Source organism: Macrotis lagotis, chromosome X (assembly GCF_037893015.1).
Source record: "Macrotis lagotis isolate mMagLag1 chromosome X, bilby.v1.9.chrom.fasta, whole genome shotgun sequence".
NCBI lineage: Eukaryota > Metazoa > Chordata > Mammalia > Peramelemorphia > Peramelidae > Macrotis > Macrotis lagotis.
The window spans coordinates 666,830,135-666,853,478 of NC_133666.1; the positions used below are offsets into that span (position 1 = coordinate 666,830,135).

Sequence of the window (23,344 nt, forward strand, 5' to 3'; positions counted from 1 at the left end):
TTGGTGAAAAACATCTCAAGTCAAGAAAAGGTGTCGGGGGATGGTAGACTTAGAGATGAAGAAATCCTGGAAGCTCCTGAATTCAACTCTCCTGTTTTACAAATGAGTGAACTGAAGCCAAGATGGAGGATGGGGGATGGGGGAAGGTTTACTCAAGATCATAGAATCGTTGACTCCGAGATGAATGGGACCTTCTTGGTCATCTAGTCCAAGGTGGTCCTTCTACTTCCTACTCATACTACTTCTTACTTGGGAAAATTACTTAACCACTTTAGGCCTCAGTTCCCTCATCTGTAAAACAAAGCAACTGGGATAGGTGACCCTTAACATGCCTTCCACTTCTAATTTCATGATACTCTGTGACCTCCCTCATTTTACAATTACTCAGATGACTACATTCCCATTCCACCCCAACCCCAACCCAATCTTGAAATTCCTGATGGAAGACCTAAGTTCAAAGCCAACCTCAAATACTTACTGGTTGTTTCACCCTGAGTAAGTCTCTTAACTGCTGTCTGCCTCAGTTTCCCATATGTAAAATGGGGATAATATTAGCAGCTCCCTCCCAGGGTTGTTGTGGGGATCCAATCAGACGTTATTTATAAAACTCATTGCAAACTTCAGTGTGACATAAATGCTAGCTATTACCATTAATATTATCAATCAGCCAGTGACCTGTGTCAGATGAATAGAATAGAAGTAAGCTTCCAGGAATCAAAAGAAGGAATAATTCCTTGCCAAGGGCTGGACCAGTCTAAAAAGACTTCATGGCAACAGTGATAATGGAGCTATTTGAAGGAAAAGTCTGGTTTAGATAAGTGAGGAAGAAAGGAAGGATTCCTGGAGAGAACCGAATGGAGGTAGGGAAGCAGGGATGCACATGATATGTTTAGAAAAGAGTGCCCGGGCTGTTGGACCAGAAGATCCATTTCCCATAAGACCACAGTGGGAATCAAGGTTGAACAGGTGGGTTAGAAATAGGTCACGGAAGACATTTGATGCCAAACTGAGGAATTTGGACCTTATCCTACAGGCAAGGAGGATCTGCTGCTAGGAAACAGAATGAAGCTTCCCAAAGCAATGCTTTGCACATATCACTCTCATATCCAATCATCATCACTCACACTGCTATGGCTCTCCAAGGAGAAGAAAGCGCTTTTCTAACAAGCTTGTAGGGCAGGTTATGCAAATAGCCTTATTCCTCTCTACTACAAGGACCTGGAGACTGTGTCTTTCATCTCAGGATGGGCCCAGATGAGGTCTGTGGAGCTCACTGGGGCAGGTCACTGACTTCAGGTGGATGGATTTTTTGACCCTCCGCTATGGAAGGTCATTAGCATGGCACAATGGGAAGTGCCACTCCACAGACTCCTGGGTCTGGAGCCAGAGGAGCAGTGTTCACATCCCAGCTCTGGCTCCTTGTGTGACTCCTAAGTGAGGCACAGGGGCCTTGGCTATAAAATGAAGGCATCAACTAAATGACCTCTGAGTCTTTTTCTGTCTAAAGCTTAGATTTTATCATAAGTTATTTAACCTTTCTAGGCAGATCTCAGTTTCCCCATCTGTAAAATGAAGAGAGAGCTAAACTAGATGGTTTCTGGGGTCCCTTTTGGCTCTAACTCTGACATCCTATAATAGGTTATTTGACCTTTCTACGCTGACCTCAGTTCTCCAATTATAAAATGGAGGGGTGGCCACTTAGATCCCTTTTCTCTCTCATCAATTGACTTTTAAGATTTTTTCCATCACTGAATCCATGATCTGTGAATCACATTACCTTCCCTCATCTAATGCTACTCCCCAATACATTGCCTATAGTCTAGATGACATTCCAGTTCCTCAGCTATGTTACTCCTTCCACCATAGCACACACATAAACTGGTGTCGGTGAAATCACTGCCCTCTGAAATATCACTGCTCCATAGAGAAATGTTGAGTAACCCAGTGCAGAGTCCTGGACTTGGAGTCAGGAGGACCTGTGTTCAAATCTGGAAACTGATAATAATCAGATCTGGGAAAGTGATTTCTCAAAGTTTGTTTCCTCATCTGCAAAAACGGATAACCTCTGCAGCACCTAATCCTCTATCAGTCTGGCCATGTCTTACAACATGTCTATGAGTTGCAGATGAGTGGCCTGTTGACATCGGTGTAAATGCTTCACACATTGGGAGTTCCTGCCCAAGGTAATATCCTGGACTCGGACAGAAGTGGTTCAAAGCTCATATATCACAGGGTTATCATGAGACCCAAATAAGATTAGGCATATTAAAAGTATTTCAGAGACCTTGATTATTAAGGTGAGAAATAACCAAGATTCAACAGATGGAGAACTTAGCTTATGATCAGAAAGACCTGGGTTCAAATCTCCCCTTTTGCCCATGCTGGCTATGTGACTCCAGGCAAGTGGCTTAAACCTCTCAGGGTTCCAGGTGACTGAAGGTCCTTGAACAATTATTCATCTCTCATCACTGGACCAAAGCAAAATAGAACTGCAATAGAAGTGTGACATCAGTAATGCAAAGTTACCTCCAATGAAATGATGAAAACTTATCCATGCCTGGCCATTGTATGTACCCTTCTCATCCATGTCCTCCCAAAAGAGGACTTACCCAAGGAAGGATTTGAACTCAGGTCTTTCTGAATCCAATTTCCTCATTTCCAAAGGGACATGGCAGGTGCCATTTGACCCACAGAGAAGACAATGGGGAGAAAATGCTGAGTTCAACATAGACTCTATGGCATAGGAAAAAACTTCCCAATGATTGCCAAGAGGAAATGGCTTACTTCTGGGGATAGTGGGGGTCCTATATCTTTGCGGATCTTCCAGCAGAGACAGTGGATAGTGACAACCTCTTTTCTGTATGGGGCAGCCTAGATTGCTGCTGTGGTCCCTGCCAACCTGCCAATGTGGAGATTTTCACAGGTCATCCATCACTGGGGGTTTGAGTGGGGTCAGTGTTCAGCTGATGTAAAAATTAAAAAAATTAATCTCGCTAATAGCCCCTCATTCACTGACCTATTCTAGGTAAGGATATGGATGGAGTTAGTGAAAAACGTTGGTAATTTCTTTGATCTCACTCTCAAGGGAGCTTCTCACTGCAAGTACAGACTGGGGGAAGGAAGAATCATTTTTGGCATCTTATTTGCAAGGGTGGATAAATGTTTACTCACCTTGATTCTTTATCAAGGATCTGAACTGCTGAGTGGGGATGGGAAGGATGTTCTTGGCATCCCACAGGGGCAGAGCCGGCAGTAATAGAGGACAGATGGATGGGCAAGTTGAGGTCAGTCATCAGGACCACTTCCAAAATGTGAGCCAGGCCTTGGCAGACAGAGCGGTCTGATGATTTGCTTTGAGTCTTCTCAGCCTTCATTTGGAGTAGGGAAGGAGAAACCTGTCTTCTAGAGGCTGGATGTTGGTTATTGAGATGCCTAAGGACTCTGCCGAGGCAGTATGGAGAGATGCAAACAGCTAGGGCTGATGGAGAGCTAGACTGCTTAGGATTATTCCATAGAGACAGAATCCTAGAATTATAGAATCTCAGAGGTGGGAGGGGCCCTGGAGGCCTCTTAGTGTGGCATTGGGGACTGGGTTTGAAGTCAAATGACCTGGGTTCTAACCCCTTGAATAATCTAGCCTTGAACAGTCTTTGATATCTCTAGGCTTCTATTTGCTCATCTGTAAAATGGAGGGTGGGCTTTCCAAGATCCCATAATCCCACTCATAGGGGCAGCTAGGTAGCCCAGTAGATAGAGCACTTGGCCTTGGAGTCAGGAGGATGGGAGTTCAAATCCAGCCTCAGATACTTACCACTTACTGTGTGACCTTGGGCAAGTCACTTAATCCTGGCTGCCTCAAATCCAGGGCCATCTCCAGATGTCCTGATTACATCTGGCCACTGGACTCTAATGGCTCTGGAGGAGAAAGTGAGGCTGGTGACTTAGCACAGTGCCCCTCATTCAAATCCAGTTCATGTGCTTGTCATGGCATCATTTCCCTGATGTGGTCATCTTCTTCTTCTTCAAAAAAGGACAAACATTAATCCCACTCATATATAAATCCTCTCTGTAGCATTCCCAAGAATAGCCATTTACCACCACGCCTCTGGAGAGGGTGACCCCACTACTCCCCCTTGTTCAGCTTGGGACAGTTCTGGTTCTTAGAAATAATCCAACCTCAATTTACTTTTTTGCAAACTCCACTCCCAGTTCTGCTTTCTGAGGCCAAGCAAAGCAAGGTCAGTCCCCTTTCTGCCTGATTGTTCTTCAGAAACTTGAAGGCAGCTGTCTTTTTTTTTTCTGGCAAGGCAGTGGGGTTGAGTGACTTGCCCAAGGTCATACATCTACATAATTATTAAGTGTCTGAGGCTGGATTTGAACTCAGGTCCTCCTGATTCCATTTCCAGTGCTCTATTCACTGCACTGCCTTGTTGACCCAACAGCTGTCTTTCCAATGATAATGCTTTTCCCATTCTCTCTAGAATAACCATTCCCAATTTCTCCAAATCATTTATTACATAGGCTCAAGGATCCTTCCTCTTGCTGTCTACCTTTGAATACATTCCCTAGTGCAGTGGTTCTCAAAATGTGAGCCAGGGACCCCTGGGGGGGTCCTTGAGATCCTTTTGGGGGACCCTTGAAGGGAAAATGAAAACTTTTCATCATACAAAGATGTTTTGATTTCTGTTAATAAATACAACCCACATAAGCAAAAGGTTTTGGGGGAATCCTCAGTAATTTTTAACAATGTAATTGGATCCTAAGACCATCAAGTTTGAGAACTGCTATTTGAGTGTGTTTATATTTGTCTTTCCTAAAATGTGGCTCTTGGAGCTATTCTCCAGATGGGGCCTGATTCTTCCTTCAAGGAGTGAAAAGACATCAGTGGTAATATAATTAACCTAAAAGCATTTCCCCTGCATTGAAGTTAACTTAGTATAATGATGATAAACCCTTCCCCCAGCATAGCGAGAGACGTTATTGACTTTGAGGCCCTCTGTCAATGAAGACATTTCTCCTGAGTGGGGGACTCTTGGCCTGCTGCTATTGGACTAATTTTTTCTGTCTGTTTCAAATTAGAAAAGCTCTTGTGATATGGGCTTTCTGTCTGCAGGAGGGAAATGTTCAGAGCTTTTAAATCTTGAAGAAAGACTGGCCTTGGTTAAAAAAGAGACAGAGACAGAAGATATTAAGATGGTCCTTGCCTTCATTGGATTCATTTTTACTTAATTTAAATGTAACCTTGTTCTTACATCACTTGCTGTTAATGACCCTGAACAAATCTCTTTTGCTCTTGAAGTGGTGGAATGAGTGTTGGATTTGAAATCAGAAGTCTTAGACTCTATTTATTCAGTCATCCTGGGAAAGTCACTTCAGCCTCAGTTTCCTTACCTGTACACTGGAGATAATGATAGTACCTTCCTCACAGGGGTCATAGGTAGCTAGGTGGTATAGAGGTTAGGGTGAGATTATTAGCTGTGAGCCCCTGGGCTAAATCACTCTCAGTCTCAGTTTCCTCATCTACCAAGTACTTTTTACTTTTTAGCTTTTTGCAAGGCAATGGGGTTAAGCGGCTTGCCCAAGGTAATTATTAAGTGTCTGAGGTCGCATTTGAACTCAGATCCTCCTGACTCCAGGGCCGGTGCTCTATCCACTGCACCAACTAGCTGCCTGCCCCAAGTACTTTTAAAAGTATAAAATGGAAATACAAAGGCAGACTCTAGCAATATATTTATAACACTTTAAGGGGAAAATGAGGTGGTAAAGTAGATAGAGTAGTGGAATTAGAATCAGGAAGACCTGAGTTCAAATCCAGTTTGAGATCTTAATAGCTGTGTGACCCTGGGCAAGTCACTTAGCCTGTTTGCCTCTGTTTCCTCATTTGTAAAAATGATCTGGAGAAAGAAAGGCAAACCATTTCAGAATCTTTGCCCAGGAAAAAAGTCAGATCAGGTTCTAAAGAGTTGGACATGGGGGCGGCTAGGTGGCACAGTGGATAGAGCACCGGCCCTGGAGTCAGGAGGACCTGAGTTCAAATCCGGCCTCAGACACTTCATAATTACCTAGCTGCGTGGCCTTGGGAAAGCCACTTAACCCCATTTGCGTTGCAAAACCTTAAAAAAAAAGAGTTGGACATGACTAAAAATGGATAAACAATGAAAAATGTTTGCAAATTGTCTTTTACATCTAATCCAATTCAATAGATATTTGTTAAGCCACTACCATATTCCAGGTCCTGTGTGAAGTGTTGGGGATACAATAATAAAAAGACAGTTCTTATCCTCAAGGAGCTTACAGTCTAAAGGGGGAGAAATCATACAAACAGAAAAGCCTAGGTGAAGGGATGGGATAGAGAGGGTGGGGTGTACCCAGCACTGAAGCATCTTGTTTGGTGGAATTGAAGCCAGGCAGGGCAGCAGATGCAAAGTGGAATGAAACAAATATGTTATTATTGACATAATGATATGTAAAACACTTTGCAAACCATAAAATGTTATATAAATTTGAGTTAATTATCCAGGTCACACAGTAAATGAGAGAACTTGAGCCTGTCTGTTAACATCAAAACCAGTACTCTTTACATTGAAGTGAGCTCCTATAGAAGGCGATGACAATTCTACCTTCAAGAAAATCATAAACTGAGCAGCCCAATTCCATATTTAGGGTCTGCAGTGTTTTGTTTTATTTTTTAGGCTATTTTTCAAGGCAATGGGGTTAAGTGGCTTGCCCAAGGCCACGCAGGTAGCTAAATTATGAAGTGTCTGAGGCTGGAATTTGAACTCAGGTCCTCCTGACTCCAGGGCCGGTGCTCTATCCACTGTGCCACCTAGCTGCCCCCCTCCCTAGTAGATCATGATTCCTGAGAGTACTTAACTTAGGCTTGTGTCATAGAGAGGAGATGCTTCCGGAGATCAAAGAAAGAAGGAATCATGTGGGTATGGGAAGGTAGGGGAACACTAGTTAAAACTCTAAAGAAGGCAGCTCTGCTCCTGGAGGACCCAAGGGAGACACTGGACTCAAGAACGTCAGAACTAGGCCCTGCAGATATCATCATTGGGAGATCTTGCTCAGCTAGAGGGTTGGGTGGGGAGAATTTTACTGTAAGACTGGTGAAGGGTAAAAGTTTTCTCATTTTACAAATTAGGAATGAGAGTGTTGTCTGCACCTACATAATCAGTTGGGAATGGGTTGGCTTCAATTCCTGGCAAGATTTGAGAATTTTTTTTCTAAGAAAGATTTAAGTCTTTTATCTATAAAGGAAAGAAAGATACATCAAGAGTCATCTTTTATCAGGAGTAGACCATTCCATACTACTTTTTGTATCTTTTCTGACAGTTGGGCCATTAGAATAGATCTAAAGAAGGTTGAGAAGTGTCGTCTGAATGTTAGCAATGTCATGGTCCTCTTCAAGAATGAAGGGGGCGGCTAGGTGGCGTAGTGGATAGCGCACTGGCCCTGGAGTCAGGAGGACCTGAGTTCAAATCCGGCCTCAGACACTTAATAATTACCTAGCCTTGTGGCCTTGGGCAAGCCATTTAACCCCATTGCCTTGCAAAAACTAAAACAAAAAACAAAAAAAAAAGCCCCTAACAATAAATAAATAAATGTCACTTTAAAAAAAAAGAATGAAGGGCAAACATCATTTGGGGAATGACTGAACAACTTATGATATAAGAATCTATTCAATATGGAACTATTGCTCAATAAGAAACCACGAATGCTTGGACTTAGAGAAGCATGGAAAGAATTCCACAAACTGATGCTGAGCAATGGGAGCAGAACCAAGAGAACATTGTACACATTAACAATAACAGTGTAAGTTGACCAACTATAATGGATGCAGATCCTTTCAGCTGTTCAGAGATCTAGAACAATCCTGAGAGATCTGTTATGAATAATACCACACACATCCAGGAAAACAAAACGAAACAAACAAAAAACCGCACAGAATCTGAATGGATGCTATGGTCACTTTTTAAAACTTCTCCTATGTTTTTCCTTCCTATTCCATGGTTTTCTTTCTTTTCCCTTAGTCCTAATTCCTCAAACACAAAATGACTCATATGTAAACATGTTAAACACAAATACGAATATACAACTTTCACTAGACTCTTTGCTGTTGAGGGGAAGGGAGGGTGGTAGAAAAATATGCAAATGAAGGAATGTTGAAAAACCCTCATAACATGTAATTGGAAAAATTATGCTATCAACAAAAGAAGGGCAAACAATAGCAATAACAAAAATAAAGGCCTCTCATGCTTTTCTTATGGCAAGATGAGGAGCACTGGATTGAATAGCGCCAGAAGGAACCTTAGAGGGAGGCCATCTAGTCCAACCCCCTCATTTTAGTGCTAGTGCACGGGTGATTTGAATTCAATAGTCATTAGTGGTTCAATGTCAATTCAGCTGAAATTCTTCAATAATTATAATAGTCAACATTTTTATACCATTTTACAGTTTATAAAGGACTTTACACATATCTCATTTTATCTTCATAATGATCCTGGGAGGTAGTTGCTATTATTCTCATTTTATAGATGGGAAAACTGAGTCAGAGATCCAATGTGCTCAGAGTCACAGAGTTACATCTGAGGCTGATTCAATCTTCTGGACTTTAGCTGAAACCTCTAACTATTGTGCTACCTAGTTGCCATAATCTCTAGGAGAATACACTAGACTCTGCCATTGTGTGTGTGTGTGTGTGTGTGTGTGTATAAATGTCAAAGATCGGGCCTTTTTTGTGACTTGTGATTTTGTGACTTGACTTGTGATTTAATGAATTTGGAGAGCTCAATGATATGAAAAGTTTGGTATGAAGAGGACACTGACCTTGAAATCAGGAAGACCTAGGTGCAAATGTCTCCTCAGATTTTACTAGCTATGTGACCCTGGACAAGTCACTTAAAAGTTTTCTATATCTCAATTATCCCCATCTATAAAGTCAATCAGTTTGTGGATGAGCATAAGTTCCTAGGTATAATGTTAAACTCTGCAGTTATAGCAAAAGGCAAAAGATAATCCCCACCCTTGGGGAGCTCATAATCTAATGGAGGAGACCACACACAAATATATTCAAACAAGATACTTCAATCTATGTCAGACAAGTTGGAGATAATAAACAAAGGAAGGATTTTCTTTGGAGAAGGGGGACAGAGGATCTCAGCCTATTCTGAGCCTCTTTCTCTCAAGCAGCTAATTGAAGAATCACAGATTTAGAGGATTTAGAGGTGGAAAGGATCTCACATGCCACTGGATCCACCCCTTTCATTTCCCGGATGGAGCAGCTCAGCCACAACAAGGTTAAATGATTTTCATGGGACTGAGTATTTAGTATCTGAGGCTGTCAGGATTTCTTCCTGACTCCAAGTTCAATGCATTATTCATGCTGGCATGGTAAGGGGAGGTCTTTCTGGGATGGAATCCTACCTGAGAAATGCAAGCAGTCTCAGGACTAGGCCTCTCTCTGGGGGAGACTTCCTTTTTCTAAAGAGAAGTGATTAGGCTTTGGGAGGTTTTGCAGTAACTTAGCTCATACATTCCTCCCTATGGGCAAAGAGCCAGGGAAAAGCAGATTTCTCCTGAGAGTGGGAGGAGAGCTCGCTGGCTCCCTGCTTGGAAACCCTCAGACTCTAGGAAGATGTGAGTCCTCAGGGCCTTCCCCGCTGGGCCTGTCTCAGCCCTGTTGAGTCCTTGGAAAGCCAGATTTGTTCTCTCTCCTTAACAGCAACACTCTGAAGTTAGAAAAGTTCATCTGCTGTGACATCCCCTCCTCCTCAGTTTCCTAGTTCTGCCTCCTCCTTCCTTGTTCTGATTGATGTGCCTTCCAAGTCTCTCAAGGCTTTTAGAAATAAATTCCCCATCTTTTATGGAATGAAATCTGAACTCCTTACTCTAGCATTCTTGGAAGCATAGATAAGGGAAAAGAATATCCAGTTGGGGTTTAGAGGGCTTGGATTCAAATCCTGGCTAGCTGTGGATCTCCAGAAGACCCTTGCAGATACCAAAAAAAAGGTAAAAAGGAGAGTCTTTGCCCTCAGGGAACTTAAAGTCGATAGGGGGAAGATAAGATGCAAGTAACTATGTGCAAACAAGCTACAGGCATGATAAATTGAGACAAGCTGAATAGCATGGTAGAGAGCCTTAGAGTCAAAAAAAGGCCTGGATTCAAATCCTGCTTCTGGCCCATGCTGGCTTAATTTCTCTGTGCTGCAGGAAACTTTGGAAGACTCTAAGCAGCAAAACAGTTGGGATCTACTTTGGTGGAGAGAGTTGCCTCACCTGAAGGTCCTGTTCTGACAAAAATCCCTGCTCTAGACTTAGTCTCCTAAGGAAGCAGCCTCTCTCTTGTCAAGGACAGAGATGGAGGAAACATCAAAGAATGCTCAGAGGCCCCAGATGACCTCTGGGGAAGGAAGAGAGACAGAAAGAGCCCCAAGTGACTTTCCAGGTCCTTGGTGACATTCTGTGAAATCAACTTCCCAAGAATGACACCCGCACAGATGTCCAAGGCAGACAGGGGCTGGGCCGTTGTCATGGCAGCAGCCTTGTGTCCCCAGCTTCTTTCAACCAGATGCCACTTCTGGTTTCCCCTCCCTTCAAGAAGGCTCTAAGCGCCGGGTGTCAGGAAAGTGTGGCCGAAAGCTCATCAGCCCACTAGGGGAACGGACTCTTCTTTCTTCCCCCTGGGATGTGACCTCTCCAACACTCTGCTGGACTCCCTGGGAGCAAGCCAGTTCCCTCTGAGCTGGCCTCCTCTCCCTTTTTTCTCCTCTCCCTCTCGGTTGGGGGAAGGGGCCCCTTGATAATTTCTGGACCATTGTACTCTGGTGGCAGCCCGAAAATTTATCACCCAAGAAACATCTTCTGGTTCAAAGTGCACATCCGTTCTGTTAATGGTCCATGATCTTCGCCCCCCCCCCCCCCCCGGGAGGAAATGGAGAGAAAGGAGACATTATTGCCACCAGACTGAGCCAACCAGAATTAACATGACAATGTCTCCCCCACCAAGAGATGCTGACTCCATCCAGAGAACAAATGGGCCTTCCCTTCCCTTGACCAGGAGGAAGCATGCTGGGGCATCCCCAGCCCTGGGCAAACACTCTGCTTTATCTCTAGAGAGGAGACTAGCTTGGGAGGAGAACCTAGGGGTAGAGAGCCAGGACTGGAGTTGCAGGGTCCCATCTCTCCTTTCAGACTCCTTTCCGTCCTGCTTCACTCCCATCCTCAAGCAGCCGAAGAGCCATCATACAGAAGAGCCGTTAGACCTAATCCCTTATTCTGGGAATAGATGTGGGAGAAAGGGGTCCATGTTTCAGAGAAGTCGAATGAGGGCTAATATTGACAAAAACATATTGACAAGTTGAACTGTTTCTGACTTAAATGGGAGGTCTCCAGAAGTAATGGGGTCTCTTTCCCTGGAGGCTGTCCAACGTATACATTTGTCTTCCCTGATAGAATGAAAGCACCCTTGGCTTCTAGACTTGTTCCCAACAGATAGTAGATATTTAATAAGTCCTGGTGGATTTATTGGTTCATAAGTATGACTGATCACTTGTCCAATATTGTGTCTTAGGAGATAAATAAGATATGGAAACAGTAAGACTTGGGTTCAAATCTCTCTTCAGAGACTTACTAGCTGGATGGCCCTGGCAAATCAGTTTTTGAGACAATCTGGTTCAATGGATAAAATGCAATACTTTATCACTGGATAAAGAATTGCATTGAAAGGGGGAAAATCTAGGTTCACCTTGAGGGATATGACTTTGAGCAGGACTGGGAATGGGGAATGCATTTCCAAGGTTTGTTTGTTTGTTTCTTTGTTTCTTTGTTTTTGCAAGGCAGATAGGGTTAAGTGGCTTGCCCAAGGCCACACAGCTAGGTAATTATTAAGTGTCTGAGACCAGATTTGAACCCAGGTACTCCTGACTCCAAGGGGGGTGCTTTATCCACTATGCCACCTAGCTGCCCCTATTTCCAAGGTTTCTTAACCTGAGGTCCATGAATTTAAGGTATATATATATATTTACAATACATATATAGTTAGTTGCATTTCATTTATGATTGGTTTCCTTTATATTCCTGTGTATTTTCCTTAAGGCATTTAAAAATTTTCTTCTGAGAATGTCTCCATAGATTTCCTCATTTATGACATAAAATAGATTAAGACCCCTTGATTTGGAAGACCCAAGATAGAGAAATCCTTAACCAAAAGAAATGAATCCCTGATGGTTGGACTTCAGACATGTGTAAGGCAGAGTCGTTTTGGGGAAAGTATTTACTCCCCCTATGGTGAAGGTTGTTTGTTTCTGATCACTCTAGTTAAGATGGTACTTGCTCCCATGAAGCTAGGCCCCAGTTTGATTGAAGTGTAGAATATTCCTGGGTCTGCTCCTAACAGTAGCAGAAATTATTATAATAATAGTAATAATAATTAGTAAGATTTTTATGAATAATGATCATATTATTATTATTTTAGTTTTTTACCAGGCAATGGGGTTAAGTGGCTTGCCCAAGGCCACACAGCTAGGTCATTATTAAGTGTCTGAGGTCAGATTTGAACTCAGGTACTCCTGACTCCAGGGCCATGCTCTATCCACTGTACCACCTAGACACCCCTAATGATCATATCATTAACTATTCTTATTAATAATCTCATTGTGGCATGGAAATAATTGAATTTATTTATTTTTAAATCATTTTATTTTTGTAATTACATGTAAAGACAAATTTAACATTCATTTAAAAATTTTGAATTACAAATTTTCTTCCCCCCTCTTTCACTTCCCCCTTCCTTGAGATCATAAGCAATTTGATGTAGGTTATATATGTGAAATCATGTAAAACCTATTTCCATATTAGTCAAGTTGGGAAAGAAAAAAACAGACTAAAAGAAAAAACCATGAAAAAATAAAGTGAAAAATAACAAGCTTTGATCTACATTCAGACTTCATTGCTTCTTTCTTTGGATGTGGATACTATTTCTGCTCATGAGTTCTTTGCAATTGTTTTGGATCATTGTAAAACTGGGAATAGTGAAGTCATTCTTAACTGATTATCATTACAATGTTGCTGTTATTGTGTACAGTGTTCTCCTAGTTCTGCTTACTTCATTTTGCATCAGTTCATGAAAGTCTTTCCAGGTTTTTTCTGAAATTCCTCTGTTAGTCATTTCTCATAGCACAATAGTATTCCATTAAATAAATATACCACAACTTGCTCAACCATTCCTCAATTGATGATTATCCCCTCAGTTTCTAATTCTTTGCCATCACAAAAAGAGCTGCTATCATTATTTTTGTAAAAGTAATTCTTTCCCCACTTCCTTTTTTTATGTCTTTGGTGATACAGACCTAGTAGAGGTATTACTGGATCAAATGGTATACACAGTTTAACAACCGCTTGGGCAGAGATCAAATTCCTCTCTAGAATGGTTGGATCAGTTCACAACTCCATCAGCAGTACATTAGTGTCCCCATTTTCCCACATTCCCTCCAACATTTATCATTTTCCTTTTCTGTCATGTTAGTCAATCTGATAGATGTGAGATTGTTTTAATTTCTATTGTTCTAATCAGTAGTGATTTAGAGCTTGGCCTTATGTTTATTAAAGACTATGCCAGTGGCTGGCATGATCTGAGAGGTCTGACAAAGCCAGAAAAGATTTGGAACTAAACCCAGAGATGTATCTAGAGTCCAAAATCAGCCAGGTTAAAGATTTCACTTACAGAAATCCCAGACTATGATTCTTTTCAGCATTAGCAACCCAGGAAAGTCATCTACTAAAGAATAGAGGGTTCATAGAGCCATATATAAAAATACAAATTATATATATATATATATATATAATATAAAATATTATATGGTCCATGATCTTTCCCCCCCAGGAGGAAATGGAGAGAAAGGAGACATTATTGCCACCAGACTGAGCCAACCAGAATTAACATGACAATGTCTCCCCCACCAAGAGATGCTGACTCCATCCAGAGAACAAATGGGCCTTCCCTTCCCTTGACCAGGAGGAAGCATGCTGGGGCATCCCCAGTTCTGAGCAATATAAATATATATAAAACACACAGGAATATTTCAGAGAAGTCGAGTGAGGGTTTTTGTCTCCCTCACCAAGAGATGCTGACTCCATCCAGAAAACAAATAAGACCCAGGAATGAGCCATCATATATAATATATATATATATATGTATATATATTATATATATATATATATATATATATATGTGTGTGTGTGTGTGTGTGTGTGTGTGTGTGTGTATACATATATAATATAAAAACAGGACATGATTTAAGATGGGCTGAGAGATCTCTGAGCTACATAAGCTAGAGATATTTTAAAAGAGTTCAAGATAGATGAGTCTAGAGAGGAAAGTACAAAAAAAAAAAGGTAAATACACTTGATTTAAACTGAACAGGGAAATCCTTAAACAAAGAAAGAAATTGATAATATTTGGACTTCAGATACCCCCGAGTGAGATCTCCCAGGAGCCATAGACATATGGGAAAGCTAATTTCTAACACATTTTCTCATTTCTAGTGCCTGAAACCCTTTAGAAGCTCCTCCTTCAGCCCCCCCCCCATCAAGATTGCAATCTATCCTTGGTTTAGCTAAGATCTTATTTTATTCCCAAATAGCTCATTTATCTTCCCATATTAGATCATTTACTCTAGCATCAGAATAATTTCCCAATTTCTGCTTCCTGCTTACTTTGGGTAAGAAGGGTTACCAGTTATTTAGGATTGTCTTTTGAATAACCAGTTTGATTGTAGCAAGTTAAGCTAGTGAAAGTAAGTTAATGTTGCTATTTTTGGTTGTTGAGTCATTTCATTCAAGTCCAACTCTGAAAGACCCCATTTAGGATTTTCTTCCCAATTCCTACTCTGACTCATTTTACAGAGGAAGAAACTGAGGCAAGTAGAATTCAGTGACTTGTTCAGATCACACAGTTAGTAAATGTCTGAAATCAGATTTAAACTCAGGAAGCTGAGTCTTCCTGTCTCCAGGTTTGACACTATTCACGGTGCCACCTAGGTGCCCAATGGAGATATAATGAATGTGCTGAATATAGTTCTAGCCCAATACTTTTCTCGAAGATAGGAGGGTGAAGGAGAGAGCAGTCAGCTCTACACCGCCTTTTGTTCCCCACAAAGTAGGGTGGGTTATATCCCAAATTAGATCTTTAGCTTTGACATATATGGTATTTTACATTAGAGGCCAACCAACTCCATATACATACATACATATATATATATATGTATAATTGGAGTGTGAGGAGTATTTCTTATTAATTTTCTTGGTCACATTTGCAAAGATTTTTCTTTTTAAAAAAAACTTTAAGAAATTGAACATTTTTAGTGGTATGTCTGAGTGTATTTTTCCTTAGGCTTTCTCATCATCTTTTCTGAAAATGGGTAAATGACCATCACCTCAAACTTTGGATCTTAAGTGACTCCACTACCCAGGGCTTTACATTTTAAGAGGTTCATTGTTTAGGGAGCTGGGGTTACTTTCATCTTTGATGGCTTCACATTTTTTATTTGCCTTTTCCCCTACTTTTCTGGTTTCACATTTTAAATTGAAATGCTCTTTGCTTTCAGTGTGACAGGTATTTTTTTTCTGAAAGAATGAATTTGAAAGATGGGTTTTTTTTTTAAAAATGTTTTCAAAAAAGAAAGTATCTGGAATTCAACTTTACAGCAGACCAATTGTATTAGTATTATCTGTCCTTAATTACACACACACACACACACACACACACAGACACACACACACATATAGAACACACACAGATATACTACACACGTGTATGCAAATATGCATTTATGCACAATGGATAAACATAAGCATATACATATTTATATGGGTAACTAGATGTCACAGTAGATAGAGGGCCAACCTGGAGTCAGGAAGACTCATCTTCCTTCTTAATTTCAAATATGCCCTCAGACCCTTACTAGCTGTATAACCCTGGGCAAGTCACTTAACCATGTGTGCCTCAGTTCCTCACTCTGTAAAATGCATCAGAAAAGGAAATGGCAAACCACTCTAGTATCTTTACCAAGAAAACCCCAAATGGGGTCATGCAGAGTTGGACGTGACTGAACAGCCACAAGTATATAATCTATCTGATCTTGATTTGATCCAAATGAGACCATTTGGGCTTACTTTGTAAACATTTTATATTATAGGTTTTTAGTGATAGGGTTATAATCCCATTTATTTAGATTTAGGAATATGAGATGTTGTGACTGACCTAAAGTTATACAGATTGTAAATAATGGTATCCCGGTCAAACCTCAGTCTCTTGTCTCCCAGATGAGGGCATTTTTCATTGTACTTTAAATAATCTTTATAAACTGATTATGGACAAAACTTATCTCCCTATAAAACAGATATTTTTTAAAAAATTGTACTGTTGCTTTTTTTTTTAACACCACTATGGATTTCCAAAACATATATATTCTTCCCAAAATCCTTCCCTCCCCCAGTCCCCTTATAACTGAAGTTGGTTGGTTGGTTCTTGTCCTTCATTATCAAAGACCAAAATGGTATCACTATGTTAGAGAATAGTTATATTTTGTCTGATTGTGGCTGAACAGCCCAATGCTGTTCAGAGCCTGGAATGCTCTACCACAGGTCGGGCACCAACAATCTATGTGAACACCTGGGATGTTACTCTAAATTTGTACATTTTCTTTGAGAAGTTTCTATTCTGCTCCATTCTGGGTGGTTCAATGCCAGTGTCTCCCACTGCACAATCCATTCCGAAGTTCTTAAGAGAGACCATCAGAGTCCCCTTTATATCTGAAGCTAAGGACTTGGGGTGGGGGACTGGTCAATGAGAGCCCAGTCCTTGAAGCATGCAAAGTGTGACATATCTCCACACTGGAGGCTTCTGAGCTTGGTTCTAGAAAAGAAAGCCTCCATGAAGATCAACGCAGACCATTCTTCTCATATTCTGGATTCTCACTGGCCAACACCTCTGTCCACTACATAAGAAAAAAAATAAAGTAAGTCAAACCACCGCAATATCCCTTTCTTATAATGTATGTGATAGTCTACAAACCAAGACTATCGTCTTTTGTTCACTTGTCATTCAATAATCATTTATTAGCCCCTACTTTATGCTAAGCAAACTGTTAAGTCCTGGAGGTATTTTAAAAAAAGACACCCCTGCCCTCAAGGAGCTTACAGTCTAATAGGGGAGACAACATGTAAACAAAAATGTGCGAAGAAAGTTATATGCAGAATAAATAGGTAGGCACCAGAACTAAGAGGAGTTGGGGAAGGCACCTTTCTACTGCAATCCCAGAATAATAGATCTAGTTAGTCCTACAGGTCATGTGGTTACATCAAGATATTTTACAGATGAGGAAACAAAGCCAGGAGATGAAATTACTCACTCAAAAACACACAGAGGGGGAAATTCAAACCTAGATGCCCTCAGGACAAAGCCAGTACTCTTTCCAGTATACTACAAAGATCATTGATTTAGAGCTGTCATGGAAGATGGGGGTTATCCGGTCTAATCCCCACATTTTACAGATTGAGGAAACTGAGAGCTAGAGAGGCCAAGTTGTTGGTGGTTAGCACATTTCATTATTAGTCCTCTGAACATCAGACACACAGTATATTTCTCCTAAGTTCTGTCATCTTTTCATTCTTTCTTTCCAAAATGGCGCTACTTGTTTGCTTTATACCCTTCATTCTGCTTTCCATTCATACAAAACACAGTTCCTCTGTGTTCCACTAAAACAGAATTTTATTTTATTTTTGGCTTTTATCCATCTCTTCACCAGCACCAGCTTTATTCTTTTCTCTGTCAGTTCATCAATCAGCAAGCATTTATTAAACCCTTACCATGTGCCAGTCAACCACCCCCAACCATGGATTCCTTGTCAGAGGTAGGAAATGGTGACTAAGAGCAATATGCCCCACGTTCCAGGCCACTCTTGGGGGAGGCTCTCCATCTATGGAAAGGAACATTTTTTCCTGGCTCAGCCTCTTCACAGTCAGCTTGGGTTCTTTGCATCTTTAAAGTGCTGCTCGGGTGCTGAATAATTAATTCTCTGTCTGCTCCTGGGAAAGAGAATAAATAAATGTACCTTTTAGAGGGTGACGAGGGCCTCTGGGGAACTAGGGGCTGTCAGCTTAGCAAAGGCTGGAAGGGGGGCAGTCTACAACGGGGGTCTGTTTACTCACCGAGGCAATCTTTAAATTGGATCTAACTCCCTGCGTTTCAGTAGTGAGTCTCTGGTGCCCCTTCAGAAATATGTCAACACAGTAACTGATGGCTCATTCCCAGGTCTTAGCCCAGCATCTGTAGAGAGTCTTTCTATAGATCTTCTTGGTAACATAAGGCCCAGATCTAGAAGCAACTCCCATGGTTCCATAAAGAAAGAGTTGGGAGGATACTTAGAACAGGGGATGTCAGAGTTGGGAGGGGCCTAAGAACTGGGGATGTCAGGGGTCTTAGAACAGGGAATGTCAAGACTGGGAGGGGGCTTAGAACAGGGGATGTCAGGGGTCTTGGAACAGGGAATGTCAGAGCTGGGAGGGGGCTTAGAACGGGGGATGTTGGAGGAGGGCTCCTGGGTCCCTGGGTCTTTCTAGATTTAAGTCTAGTATGAGATTTAAGGCAAAAATGCACAAATAAACTTAGAATAGAATGAATGAATGAGAAATCATTTATTAAACAGTTACTTCTTGCCAGGAATTGGGGATGCAAGTATTGACTCCAAGGACCCAGCAAAGCATCTAGGTGGTTGCCAGGGAAGGTGTTTGAGCCTGGGAAGTCCAACAGTAGGACAATTCATCCATTTACCTTTTTCAGGAACAATGAATCTGATTTGATTTCAGTTTCCATAGTGAGAAGGTTTTGACAGGAAGTTAGGTGGGGTTGAGACCGAGGTGGGATGAGAAGATGGCGGGCTGAGAGCTTCCATTGTACTTTTGGACAGTTCTCATCGTTAGGAAGGGCAGCCAGGTGGCACCACAGTGCATAGAGCACCAGGTTTGAAGTCAGGAAGACTCATCTTGAGTTCAAATTTGGCCTCAGACACCTACTGGCTGTGTGACTCTGGGCAAGTCACTTAACCCTGTTTGTTTCAGTTTCTTCATCTGTTAAAATGAACTAGAGAAGGATATGGCAAGTATATTTGCAAAAAAAAAAAAATAATTAAATAAACCAACCCCCAATCCAAATGGGGTCAAGAAGAGTCTAAAATGGCTGAAAAAAAATTAAACAATTATTAGGAAGTTTCTGCTTGAACTCCATTGCTCCTGGTTGTTCCCCCTGGTGCCAAACAGAACAAGTAGAATCTTCCACATGAATATTTTAATTTAATTATCATGTTCATATCTGATCCTCCCTCCTACCTCTCACTCCAGTTTTCTTGTTTCCAGGCTAAGCACCCCATAGTGCTGGAATTTCTTCACCATCTTTTTTGTCTTCCTTTCGACTCAAGGCCCAACATTCACTAGTGTTCGTAGAGAGCAGCAGTGCCCAAGACTGAACCCATCTCCTAACGAGGGCAGAAGACAGTGGGATTATCACCTTGCTATTCCAGAGAACTCTCAGTGACTCTCTCCATCCAACCCACCCAAGATCATACTCTGTCACTTTATTACCCATAGAGAGCTTGCCATCCAGTTAAAGATGAAGTAACTTCCCCGGGGCATAATCTGGTGGCAAAGCTAATGACAGAACCAAGCTTCCCACTTTCTAGTCCCAAGAAGTCACTGGGTCGTAGAATCACAGAGGCAGAAGGGACCTGCCTTAGTAACTATCCTGTCCAGTCAGACCTGAACAATTTCCTCTACAAAACCAGGGGTTGATCAACCTTTCCTTAAAGACTTCTCCAATGAGGGAAAACACATCGCCTCATTGTAAATGTCAAAACAAATTCTCTGGTGGTTGTTGATATTCAGTCATTCTCAATCATATCTGACTCTCCGTGACCGCCCCCCCCATAAACACAGCCTCAACTTTGAGTTGCCCCACATCCTCAGGGCCTTTCCTCTGGGGTTGCCCTTCCTTCAAACCCATCTATCTTATATGTACCTCATTATCTATATCTTGTCACCTTCATTAGAATGTAAGCTCCTAGAGGACAGGGACTAATCATATCTTTATTACTTCTAGTGTTTAGTATCTAGTAAGAACTTAATACATAATTTGGATTCCATTCCACTGACCAAGCCTCAGCTTTAATATCCTCTAGTTATTGAGATTTCCTTCCACCTACTCTCTACATATCATATTGTGTCTAGGTATTTCTTTGTTGTCTCTTCTGCTAGAAGGTAGGCTCAAAGGCAGGGACCCTGCCTTTCTCGGCAACCCTGAATTTGAAGCCCACTTAGCATGATAAGTATAGTTGAGTTCTTAAAAATGTTTGTAGACTAACTCTTTTTTATTGATTGATATTTTATTTTATTTTCCCAATTACATGTTATTCATCCACATGCATATTTATGTTACACAATTTTCTCTCACCCTCCCTTCCCACCTCGCCTCCCCTCAGCAATGAACCATCTAGTGAAAATTAGACATGTACATTTGTATTTAACATGTTTACATATTAGTCATTTTCTGCATGAAGAAAAAGGATTAAAGGAAAATAAAGAAAACCATGGGATAGGAAGGAAAAAGATAAGCTATGTTTTTTTAAAAAGTGAATATAGCGTTCATTCAGATTCTGTAGTTTTTTTTTTTGTTTGTTTGTTTTGTTCTTTCTTCTGGATGTGGATAGTGTTGTCTATAGCTGGTCTCCTAGGGTTGTCCTAGCTCTCAGGATTACTGAGACAAACTACATCCATCAAAGTCGATCAACTCACAATATTGTTGTTAATATGTATACAATGTTCTCTTGGTTCTGCTCCCTTTGTTCTGCATCAGTTTGTGTAATTTTTTTCATGCTTCTCTAGTTGTAGACCAATTCTTAGAGGAGCCAATAGAATCCTGTGTCTCAAAATTCTGATGTATGGTGCAGTTGATCTGAGTCTCAATGGGCCTTGTTGAGCACCCAGAAAACAAAGAACATGTTGGGAGCCTGATAGCACCTGCTCATGCCTAGGAATCATTGCCAATTTTCTCCTGGATCGTGTCAGAAGCTAAGCCATGGTGTCTTCTTGTCAGATTGACTCATCCTTCCTCCTTGTTTCCTCTCTTCTGATTCAGAAAAGTAGTTTTTCTTTCGAACAGTTTTTCAGGATTTGGGTGGGGTGAGATGGGGTGGGAGTATTATAGAGGGCAAATCAATGAGGATGAAAGAATAACCATTTATGTAGCAACCCGTTGTTGCTGTTGTTCGATCATGTCTGACTCTTCTTGACCCCATGGACTATCAGATCTATCTGTCTGCCTGTCTATCTACCTATGATATCTATCTATCTATCTATCTATCTATCTATCTATCTATCTATCTATCTGTCTGTCTGTCTGTCTACCTATGATATCTATCTATCTGTCTATCTACCTATGATATCTATCTATCTATCTATCTGTCTGTCTGTCTGTCTACCTATGATATTTATCTGTCTGTCTGTCTGTCTATCTACCTATAATATCTATCTATCTATCTGTCTGTCTGTCTGTTTATCTACCTATGATATCTATCCATCTATCAATCTATCTATCTGTCCACTCTTGATAGATAAATCTATCAATCATAGGTGGACAGATAGATAGATGTGGATGGATGAATGGATAGATGGGTAGATGCATAGCATCCCAGGCTCCTCTATTCTCCACTGTCTCCTGACATCTGTCCAAGTTCATATTCATTACTTCCAAATGGCCAAACCGCTTTACATGCATTATCTCATTTAACCTTCACATTGGTTCTATTTTTATCTCCACTCTTACAGTTGAAGAAACTGAGGCAAACAGAGGACAAGTGGCTTGCCCAAGGTTTCACAGCTAATAAGGTCTGACCCTGAATTTGAACTCAGGTCTTCCTGATGCTATATCCATCTCCTGCCTCTAATTAAAACATCTGGTAAGGGGGCTTCTGGGAATGGAAATCTGGCCAACATCAGAGAGAAATCATGAAAAGATTTTAGTTTTGTATCCTAGCAGGTAATAGAACAATGACCAGCATTTGGAATGTGTAATAAATATTAGTAGATTGACTCAGGGTTGGGGATTAAAAACTTGAGTGCTCTCTTGTGGAAGGTTTGACTTGTCCTTGGAAAGGCTTATGGGAGTGGGGTCCCCAAACTACTCCTTGGGAATCAGCATTAGGTGAGGGGTGCAGTGTCCAGGACAGAACATGGCAGTATTCTTGACCTCTGGCCCCCTTAGATCACCTTTGGAGCACTCACTGTCCAGTTTCAAGAATAGGGCTTTAAGGCAGCCTGGGTGAGCAGAGTTCTAGAGGCAGGTCTCTAGTTCAACCCTCTCATTTTACAGATGAAGAAACTGAGGCCCGGAGCGGTGAAGAGAGGCCTTATATAACTACAACAACAAAAAAATACAATTCTTTTGCCCTTAACTTTTAAAAGTACTTAGTGAGTTAATCTGGCTCCTCTGGCAGGTTTCTAAGATCCACCCAGAAGCGAGTCTCCCCTGGCAGGAGCAGCCGCCTGTGTGAGAATATCTGAGAAGCCCACAGAGTTTAATGAAGGCTTGTTCTAACACAATTTCCCTCAGATTCAAAAGCTCAGGAGGCCCCTTTGTCTCAGGGGCTACTGGAGGGAGGAAGGAGCTTGTGTTAAGTGGGAAATCAAATGGGATTTTGTTCTTTACAAGGAGAAAAGAACAGGGGCCCATCCCCACATGGGACTGCTTCCATTCCCCTTACAGGCTCACAGTTCTATCAAAGAGCCATTTGGAGCGGGGCTGTGGGTATGAAAAAGAACAATGACCTTGGACACTTCCATGCCCAGCTCTTCTGTGACTTTGGGTAAACCCTTTCCCTTCCCTGTTCCTCAGTTTCCATATCTTTTAAATGAGGTGATTAAACTCAATGACCTCTGAGATTTCTTCCAGTTCTTATGCTATAATCCCATAATGCTATAAATTTTTTCCACTCATTCCCTGTATGACTTTGGACAAGTCCTTTCCCTGCCCTAGACCTTAATTTTCCCCTTCTGTCAAGTGGTGGTTAAAGTAGATGACCTCTGAGATCCCCTTCAGATCTAAATTTATGATCCTCCATACATACATACATACTCTATAAGGGACATGGTAGTTAGTGGACAGTGAGCTGATTTTGAAAGCCTGAAGACCTGGGTTCAAGTCCCTCTTTTCAATCCTCCTGGCTGTATGACTGTGGGGGAGTGATTTCATTTTTCAGAAGTTTGGGTAGCTCTCTAATCTGTGGAAGAGAAAATA

General features: G+C 41.4%; 1 long non-coding RNA gene across 1 annotated transcript; it reads right to left on the reverse strand.

Moving 5' to 3' along the window:
• Positions 1 to 16,638: 16,638 nt before the first annotated feature.
• Positions 16,639 to 18,381, reverse strand: LOC141497829 (uncharacterized). Its single transcript, XR_012471453.1, has 3 exons — positions 18,211 to 18,381; positions 17,869 to 18,087; positions 16,639 to 16,997 (listed from the first exon to the last, which is right to left on the reverse strand). It is a non-coding gene; the product is annotated as an uncharacterized LOC141497829 (long non-coding RNA).
• Positions 18,382 to 23,344: the final 4,963 nt, after the last annotated feature.